We start from the raw sequence: 8090 nt of genomic DNA, 5'->3' as shown, positions 1-8090 counted from the left end.
TGCATGTTTTTAAACAAGTTGTGTGTGTGTGTTGTGTCAAAACGGAACTCCTCCAAGTCTGCAACGGTGCTGAGATTGGAACTGTACAATCCCTAGGGACACACACACACACACACACACACACACACACACACACACACACACACACACACACACACACACACACACATACACATACACACACACACACACACACACACACACACACACACACACACACACACATACACATACACACATACACATACACACACATACACATACACACACACACACACACACACATACACATACATACACACACACACACACATACACATACACACACATACACACACACACACACACACACACATTTAATTACTAGCGCACACAACATGTTGACGCTTCTGTGGACACGAGACCGTTTATATGCTGTCTATGCCCGCGACTGACGGCCCAGATTACAAATGAAGGAAGACGAAAACAGCGAGGGGTCTAAGAGAAGAGACAGGCGAGAGAAAACGACAAAGTTTGGGATCATTTTAAGCTGCAAACATGCTGCTACATCACCTCAGTAGAAAACATCCAGGCTACTCATCTATTCCACGGAGAGAACCTGACACCAGGTAGCTAACTAACGTCTGCTGCTCACGTCCACCGCGCTGTTTTACACAACTAGCCTACAGCATGCTACTCTGCTAACAGCCATGTTTTACACAACTAGCCTACAGCATGCTACTCTGCTAACAGCCATGTTTTACACAACTAGCCTACAGCATGCTACTCTGCTAACAGCCATGTTTTACACAACTAGCCTACAGCATGCTACTCTGCTAACAGCCATGTTTTACACAACTAGCCTACAGCATGCTACTCTGCTAACAGCCATGTTTTACACAACTAGCCTACAGCATGCTACTCTGCTAATGGCCATGTTTTACACAACTAGCCTACAGCATGCTACTCTGCTAACGTCCATGTTTTACACAACTAGCCTACAGCATGCTACTCTGCTAATAGTGATGTTTTACACAACTAGCCTACAGCATGCTACTCTGCTAACAGCCATGTTTTACACAACTAGCCTACAGCATGCTACTCTGCTAATAGCCATGTTTTACACAACTAGCCTACAGCATGCTACTCTGCTAACATCCATGTTTTACACAACTAGCCTACAGCATGCTACTCTGCTAATAGCCATGTTTTACACAACTAGCCTACAGCATGCTACTCTGCTAACAGCCATGTTTTACACAACTAGCCTACAGCATGCTACTCTGCTAACAGCCATGTTTTACACAACTAGCCTACAGCATGCTACTCTGCTAACGGCCATGTTTTACACAACTAGCCTACAGCATGCTACTCTGCTAATAGTGATGTTTTACACAACTAGCCTACAGCATGCTACTCTGCTAACATCCATGTTTTACACAACTAGCCTACAGCATGCTACTCTGCTAACATCCATGTTTTACACAACTAGCCTACAGCATGCTACTCTGCTAATAGTGATGTTTTACACAACTAGCCTAATAATAATAAATTGAGTTTATATAGCGCTTTTCACAAACTCAAAGTCGCTTTACAGGGTATAGATAATAGAGACAAACAAACAAAACAAAACAAGATTCAGGCACAGATGAAAAGGGGAGGGGCGTGGGGCTAGGGATAGGCAGTGATGAAGAGATGGGTCTTGAGGCGAGACTGGAAGATGGTGAGGGACTCGGAGGTGTGGATCTCTTGGGGGAGGGAGTCCCAGAGCCTGGGAGCTGCCCTGGAGAAGGCTCTGTCCCCAAAACTGCGGAGGTTGGACTTTTGGATGCAGAGGAGACCAGCTGAGGTGGATCTGAGGGACCGTGAGGGTTGGTACGGGGAGAGGAGGTCAGTGAGGTATGAGGGGGCCAGATGATGGAGGGCTTTGTAGGTGAGGACCAGGATTTTGTAGGTGATCCGGTGGGAGATAGGAAGCCAGTGGAGTTTTAGGACTGGAGTGATGTGGTGCCAGGATTTGGAGCGGGTGATGAGTCGGGCGGCTGAGTTCTGGACCAGTTGGAGTCGGTTGATGTTGGTGGAGCTGATGCCGAGTAGAAGTAAGTTGCAGTAGTCCAGTCGGGAGGAGATGAAGGCGTGAATGAGTCTTTCAACAGCTGTGTGTGTGAGTGTGTCCTATTAAACTGGTGCTCAGGTGTCTTTATAAGGGACATTAAAGGTCAAGTCTCTCTCTGGTACTTAACTCCGTCCAGTGTTGTGACACTTTTCAGCTGATTACTGATCTGTTAGTTTAATCAAACTGTAAAAATGTGTTTGTGTGTCGAAGAGTTTAGTTTAGTTAGGGGTGTTAGTGTTAGGGGTGTTAGTGTTAGGGGTGTTCAGGGTTAGGGGTGTTAGTGTTAGGGGTGTTAGGGTTAGGGGTGTTAGTGTTAGGGATGTTCAGGGTTAGGGGTGTTAGTGTTAGGGGTGTTAGTGTTAGGGGTGTTAGAGTTAGGGGTGTTAGAGTTAGGGGTGTTAGAGTTAGGGTTGTTAGGGTTAGGGGTGTTAGGGTTAGGGGTGTTAGGGTTAGGGGTGTTAGTGTTAGGGGTGTTAGGGTTAGGGGTGTTAGTGTTAGGGGTGTTAGGCAAGGCAAGGCAACTTTATTTGTAGAGCACATTTCAGCAACAGGGCATTTCAAAGTGCTTTACATGAAAACAGATTAAAAAATTCAAAATAGATAAAATACGAGAAAAGAAAAAAAAAAGTTATAGTGCAGTATAAGAAATTAAACATTGAAGAGCAGTTAAAACAGTTAAATATATAAAAGCAGATAAAATAACTTTCCTGGACTCAGTGATCCAGTTTTTGGAAAGCCAAAGCTTTTTGAATAATCATAAATTCAATTCTATTATTTGTTTTAGGAATTTTTCTTTATGTGTTTATATAGATTGTTATACAGTGTCAACAATGCTTATTTAAAGAAAGGCAACATCAAAAAGAAGGTCTTCAGCCTTGATTTAAAAGAACTGAGAGTTGCAGCAGACCTGCAGTTTTCTGGGAGTTTGTTCCAGATATGTGGAGCATAAAAACTAAATGCTGCTTCCCCCTGTTTAGTTCTGACTCTGGGGACAACAAGCAGACCTGTCCCAGACCCCCTGAGAGGTCTGGGTGGTTCATAGTGTAGCACGCCTGTCCCAGACGACCTGAGAGGTCTGGGTGGGTCATAGTGTAGCAGACCTGTCCCAGACCACCTGAGAGGTCTGGGTGGGTCATAGTGTAGCAGACCTGTCCCAGACGACCTGAGAGGTCTGGGTGGTTCATAGTGTAGCAGACCTGTCCCAGACGACCTGAGAGGTCTGGGTGCTTCATAGTGTAGCAGACCTGTCCCAGACCACCTGAGAGGTCTGGGTGGGTCATAGTGTAGCAGACCTGTCCCAGACCACCTGAGAGGTCTGGGTGCGTCATAGTGTAGCAGATCTGTCCCAGACCACCTGAGAGGTCTGGGTGGGTCATAGTGTAGCAGACCTGTCCCAGACGACCTCAGAGGTCTTGGGTGGGTCATAGTGTAGCAGATCAGAAATGTATTTTGGCCCTAAACCGTTTAGTGATTTATAAACCAGCCAAAAGTATTTTGAAATCAATTCTTTGAGGCACTGGATGCCAGTGTAGAGACTTCAGAACTGGAGTGATGTGATCCACTTTCTTGGTCTTAGTGAGGAGTCGAGCAGCAGTGTTCTGAATCAGCTGCAGCTGTCTGATTGATTTTTTAGGGAGACCTGTGAAGACACCGTTACAGTAGTCAAGTCTACTGAAGATAAAAGCATGGACAAGTTTTTCCAAATCCTGCTGAGACATAAGTCCTTTAACCCTTGATATATTTTTAAGGTGGTAATAGGCTGACTTTGTAATTGTCTTAATGTGGCTGTTAAAATTCAGGTCTGAGTCCATGACTACACCAAGATTTCTGGCTTTGTCTGTTGTTTTTAACATTATCGTTTGAAGCTGAGTGCTGACTTTTAATCGTTCCTCCTTTGCTCCAAAAACAGCCACCTCAGTTTTTTTCCATTATTTAATTTAAGAAAGTTCTGGCACATCCTGTCATTAATTTGTTCAATGCACCTAGTCAGTTGTTGTATTGGACTATAGTCCCCTGGCGATAAGGTTATATAAATGTGTGTGTCATCTGTATAACTATGGTAACTTATTTTATTGTTTTCCATAATCTGAGCCAGTGGAAGCATGTAGATGTTAAACAGGAGCATATTTGTATGCTCAGATGTATAATTCCCTATAGACACAAAGTAGTCCCTATTCTTTAAATAAGACTCAAACCACTTTAGTACTGGGCCAGAAATGCCAACCCAGTCTTCCAATCGGTCTAGTAATATGTCATGGTCGACCGTATCAAATGCAGCACTGAGATCAAGTAATACCAAGACTGAAATTTTGCCACTATCTGTGTTTAAGTGGATGTCATTAAAGACTTTAACAAGAGCTGTCTCAGTGCTGTGGTGTGGTCGAAAACCCGACTGGAAGGCATCAAAACGGTTGTTTAGTGACAAGAAAAGGCTGAGTTGTTGAGAAACTGTTTTTTTCAATGATTTTACTTAAAAATGGAAGGTTTGATATCGGCCTATAGTTGCTCATTAGTGACGTGTCTACATTGTTCTTTTTTAAGAGTGGCTTAATCACTGCAGTTTTCAGGGCCTGTGGGAAGATACCTGAGAAAAGAGACATGTTTACAATCTGTAGGAGATCAGTAGCCAAACAATTGGAAACATTTTTGAAAAGGCCCGTTGGTAGAATATCAAGGCAGCAGGAGGAGGTTTTCAGATGTTGTATAATGTCCTCCAGGTTTTTACGGTTGATCGTATGAAATTGGGTCATATTGGCATATGTTTTGCCTGGACACTGTGACAACACATACCCTGTACTCGATATGGAAGCACTGATTGTTTGTTTAATTTTCAGAATTTTGTCTTTGAAAAAGGTGGCAAACTCATTGCAGGCCTCGGTAGATAAAAGTTCAGATGCTGCTGGTACTGGAGGGTTTGTTAACCTATCGACAGTAGCAAACAAAGCACGTGAGTTATTATTGTTTTTGGCAATAATGTCCGAGAAGAAGGACCCTCTTGCAGTCCTCAGTTCCAAATTACAAATACAAAGTCTCTCTTTATAGGTGTTGTAGTGGACCTGGAGATTAGTTTTTCGCCACCTGCGTTCTGCTTTTCGACACTCTTTTTTTTCTGTTCTTACCAGTATGGCATTTCTCCATGGAGATCTTTTCTTATCAGAGACAGTTTTTACCTTAGTGGGAGCAATGACAATTGAAATTGTCTACAAGCTCAGTGACTGAGACCCCTGAGAGGGCGGGTGTGGACGAGAAAAGCTGAATGAATGTTTCACTGGTGTTGTCAGTGATATACCGTTTTCTTATTAACTTTGTTTGGATACTTTTGTGCACAGAGATAGTGCCATTAAAGGAATGATCAGAGAGAGCAGCTTCAGTCACCACAACCTTGGAAATGTTCAAACCCTTCGAGATAATCAAGTCCAGAGTGTGCCCCTTGTTGTGTGTGGGCTCCGTCACATGCTGAGTCAGTCCATAGTTCTCAAAAAATACAACACAGTTCTTTGGTCCCTCTATCCTGGGGGTTGTCAACATGAATGTTGAAATCACCAGCAATAACTACACAGTTAAAGTTAATACAGATTATAGACAGCAATTCACTAAAGTCATCAAAGAAGGATGCACAGTATTTAGGTGGCCTGTAGATAATTAGAAATATAGGTTGAGCCGGGGACCTTAGCTGAAGAGCCACATATTCAAAAGAAGCAAAGTTTCCATAAGATATTTGAGTACATTGGAACGAGTCATTAAACAAAATGGTGACTCCACCTCCTTTCTTATTCGCTCTATTCTCACTCATAAAATTGAAGTTAGGGGGGAGCTGACTCTATAAGAACAGCATCACTGTTATTATGGTCTAACCAGGTTTCAGTTAAAAACATGAGGTCAAAATTGTGCTTAATAATAAAATCATTGATTAGAAATGATTTACCCGCCAGAGACCTGACGTTTAGTAATGCTGGTGTTAGTGTGTTAAAATAATTATCTGTCTCGTTTTTTGGGACAGGCTGTGGCTGACGAGGAATGGATGCTAAATTTGCTAAGTTGGCTGTCAAGTGCTTCTTTTTTCTTACTTAGCGGATTCACCATTCTTTTTCTATTACCTATCACAACATTGATTGACAAAGAATTGAATACACAGGGCCCAGGCTTGTCCTGGAAAGAGTCATGAGTGTCACTAGGCATGCAGCCTGGGCCCAGCACATATCAGTTAAAGCTTGTTTCATTTTGTACACAAGCATTCTTATCAGTCTGGTGAGAAGGAGTTAGCTGCCGTCCTTGAGGGGGGCAGAGGTGCCTGGCGTTTTACTTTCAGCGGTTTCAGTCAAAACAGGGTCAGTTTGATGCTGGGGGGCGAATGATGGGAGAAGGTAGTGGGGCAAACTTGATTCCAGCATCTACCAGCTGCTCCATCCGGTCAGTGAACCCCAACATGTGGCAGGGGGGAAACAGGGGGAAAAGGCGGATGGGGAGAGCGATGGATCCTCAAAGGCGTCGGTGTTGGTAAGGGGGTTTGAGGAGTGTTGGATGGGTGAAAAGGGAGGGGTTGAGATTTCTCGTCTCCGTTCTGTGGTCCTCCATGGTCAAATCTTTGCTCAGGTGGGGGGCTGTGGTGGATCACTGCCGCACTTTGTTGTGTCTTCCTCTTGTTTTGTTTGTTTATCTTGTCTCGTGTCCTTGGCCGAGGGAGTAGATGTGTGGTGCAGAAAGTAAAGTAGGCTAGAGGTGAACAGCTTTACTCCTGGCTTGTTAAGAAAAAGTCCATCTGCTTTAAAAAGATGTCTGCGGTCCCAGAAAATGTTAAAATTGTCAATGAACCGCAGAGAGTGGACGGTACATGCAGCTGAAAGCCATCTGTTCAGTGCCAACAGTCTGCTGAATCTCTCAGCTCCTCTTCTGACTGGCGGTACAGGGCCACTGATAAACACCTCTGAGTTTAGGGAGCTGACTGTGTTCAGCAGATCCATAAAGTCACGATTCAGCACTTCAGACTCTTGCTTTACAACATCATGTGACCCTATATGCAGTATAATGTTCTTCACAGTTGGGTGTGCTGCCACGATATCTGGGATTCTTCGGGCCAAGTCAGACACCATGTCTTTGGGAAAACAGAGTATTGTGGTGTTTTTATTGCTTTTTATGTCTTTTACAGCAGAGTCACCCACAATCAGAGTTTGGTGCCCAGTCGTTAGCTTTCCCTGTAGCTTTTTACTTTATGAATTGCTCTCAGTCCTTACCCTGCTGTGGGACGATGAGACGCAATCCAGGTCATGTCCAGGGTCCTGCAGCAGAGGAGCAAATCTGTTCTCCAGTTGCACACTCAGTTGTTGGGCAGGCATTTTGTTGCTAATTCTCCCTTTTGCAGCTGTCCACGGCTGTGTCCTACTGAGTACAGAGGTTGAAGAGGCGCTCTGCCTGGATGATAATGCAGGCCAGCTGGTCGTATCACAAATCTCAGGGTGCCCTGCCCGTTAGTCGGCCTCCCATTTCCCAGGAAAATGATTTACTCTTTGGCTTTGCACCAAACGAGTTCCAGGGAGGACTACCACTTGTTGATTTATTACCCATTTCACAGCCCTGCTGTTTGTTTGTAGTCTTGCTGGTGCTAGTTAGCCGTGTGTTGGCATGCTTTTGTCCATTGTTTTGGGTCAATGGTAAAGTGGTGTCATTTCCACATGATCCGTTCACTTCCACGTTTACTTCTAACCGGTAAATTTTGGTTTCCAGAACTGCAATCTTCTGAAGGAGTTTGTAGTAGTCCTACATGGAGAAGGGAGGCATCTTGCTGCTAATTACCTTTAGCTACAGTCACTTTAGGACAGGCTTGAGCTATTGGTAGGCCACGCTCACGCAGAAAAATGTTGAAATATGGCAATAGCCTACTATGTCTACAAAACATGCATAGTCCAGTGATGTATAAGTATCCAAGAGCCGCTGCTCATAGTTTCTCTCTGAGGAAAAGCAAGATTATCAGCAGAAATATGCAAGCAGAGGCAGGAGA

The sequence above is a fragment of the Sander vitreus genome, chromosome 3 (genome assembly GCF_031162955.1).
Source record: "Sander vitreus isolate 19-12246 chromosome 3, sanVit1, whole genome shotgun sequence".
NCBI classification, from domain to species: domain Eukaryota; kingdom Metazoa; phylum Chordata; class Actinopteri; order Perciformes; family Percidae; genus Sander; species Sander vitreus.
This window is presented reverse-complemented; position numbering follows the sequence as displayed.